The 2205-nt window shown below is 48.9% G+C and overlaps 1 long non-coding RNA gene across 1 annotated transcript; it reads right to left on the minus strand.

The window, feature by feature from the left end:
- Positions 1–307: 307 nt before the first annotated feature.
- Positions 308–2133, minus strand: LOC106722010. The gene is made up of 2 exons (XR_001357773.2): positions 2022–2133; positions 308–1472 (listed from the first exon to the last, which is right to left on the minus strand). It is a non-coding gene; the product is annotated as an uncharacterized LOC106722010 (long non-coding RNA).
- Between the last annotated feature and the right edge of the window lie 72 nt (positions 2134–2205).

The following is a 2205-nucleotide window of genomic DNA, read 5'->3' on the forward strand; positions in this document are numbered from 1 at the left end:
AGCCTGTCCAGGTCCATCTGCACCTGCAACCTATCCTCTGGCATGACCACACTCCCCCATAACTTGGTGTCGTCCGCAAACTTGGCCAGGGAGCTTTTCACCCCCACATCCAAAACATTTATGACCATCTGTGTGGACACTGTTCCATGATAACTGCCTGTGTGGACCCTCTTATTCCACAGAGCAAGCTGTTCTACTCAGTTGCCCCACATCAACACGTAAACTTGTCAGTAGCTAAAGAGAAATAAGTAATGCAGTGCTTACATGCACCCCTACAACAAGAATTTTCATAACGAGAACACTTCAGTGATGCTAGTAGTAGTAGTTTATTTGACAGGTGTAGGAGTCTGCAGAAGTCCTGACAAAATACATTTTCCTCATAACTGCATTTTTAGACAGAGTGAGAGGTGAACAAAAAAACCCAAAACAAAACAGTGGGAAGCAACTTCAGTGTTAAGAAATATCTGTATATACGTAGCAATAGCTTGGTAATGCTTACTTTTTTTTTTACCTTAACAAGGGGACTTAGATTACATGCACACAATTACTCAACACATCTAAGAGAAGTAAGAGAAGTGTTCCCAGAACCCCCAGGATACTTTTTTAAACATGTTAATGTGAACGAAGTGCCATAGTAACCAGTGCCGGGCCTGGAGACCAAAGTCCTCTACTCAATTTTAGCACAGATTGCAGCATGCAAATTTTCCACGTGACGCTGCTAATGTCCCTGAAACTTGATGTGGAAGGACAATACATCTAGGCAGAAGAGCTCAGTTTCCACGGTCATTTATTACTTAGCCTCTCAGCTGAGATTGCAGGTGAAGGCAACAGTTATACCATAGCTGTTTCTTTCTTGGAAACTGGACTGAGACAGGCTTACAGACCTCCAGTGAGAACTATGAATGACTACTATAAGAGGTGGAAAGCTGTATTGTGCATTACCAGTTTTGCTAGACATCTTGAACATGAAACTTGCTATTGGATCTTTGCTACAAAGTGACCGATGAAAGGAATTTACGTTTATAAGAGGGACTAGTCATCTGCTAAGTTTTAGAGCAATAAAATGAGACTACACAGTAACACTGCTCTTTAAAATGTACTAGGAAAAGGGAAAAGTCTCTTTTCTCATCATGTTTCTATCCTGCCAGTGACCCTGGAGGTATTAGGCATTCGCATGTCACGCTGATGATCTTCAAATTGAACTCACACTGTGCCTACTCACTGCAAATATCTAGGCACAACATATAATGATGTTCACGGTATAAGCTGCAATCCGTTGACACGACAAGATACAAGTCAAAAGAAACACCTGCTGATTCAAGTCAGCAACTGAAAGCAATATTTAGATGCTTTTGCCCAGATTTAGAAGGACAGCATATCAAGCACCAAAAGCTTCGGCATGGTGCTTGTCAGCATCAGACCGATATTTCCCCGAGCAGGAGGGCAGCGGGCTGTTGTGAAGAGCGCTGAGCCTGGAAGGAAACAAAATTGCCGGCAAGTAATGTGGATATTGAGGCACTACAGAGCATGGCACCCACCCTCCGCTAAGCGCCGGGTTGCCGCTTTCTACACTGCAATCGGTTGGTTTCGCTGTCCCAAAAGGAAAACCCAAAACGTCCCTTTTGACAAGGAGCCTTTTCCCCGGACGAAATCCCGAACCCCAAAACGCTACGTGAACATTTCAGCCCCACGTCAGGCCAATTCCAAAGCTGCTTCCAGGTGGTGTCAACCTCCTCCTTCCCCCCACAGCAGGCAGGGAGCCTCCCAGGCAACTGGCAATGCCCCAGCTTCAAGCAGCGCCCTGCAGAGGGGGTCCTGCTTCCCTGGGGCTGGGGCTGGGGCTGCCATGTGGGCACCTCCTCCCTGCCCTGCACTGCCCCAGGCCCCGCCCCCTAGCTATCGGCCGCAGCCTGACTCGCTGGCCGCGAGGGGCCGATTTGGTGGGGGAAGCCCCCTTGCCGCATTCGCATCGCCGCTTTCGCCCAGAATAAAAAGAAAAAAAGACAGCTCGAAACACCCACCTTCCCTGGCTCCCCGCTGGCCCGCTCACTCCAGGCGTGGAAAAAAAAAAAAAAGCAAATGAAACAACTTCCGCCGGCTCCTCGTGGCGAATCGGCTCCTGCCAACCCCGCGACCCCGCCCTCGCACCGCCCTCCCTCCCGGGGGGCATGGCGGGAGCTGCAGTCCTGCGCCCGCCCTTCTCTT

The sequence above is a fragment of the Alligator sinensis genome, unplaced genomic scaffold (genome assembly GCF_000455745.1).
Source record: "Alligator sinensis unplaced genomic scaffold, ASM45574v1 scaffold527_1, whole genome shotgun sequence".
NCBI lineage: Eukaryota > Metazoa > Chordata > Crocodylia > Alligatoridae > Alligator > Alligator sinensis.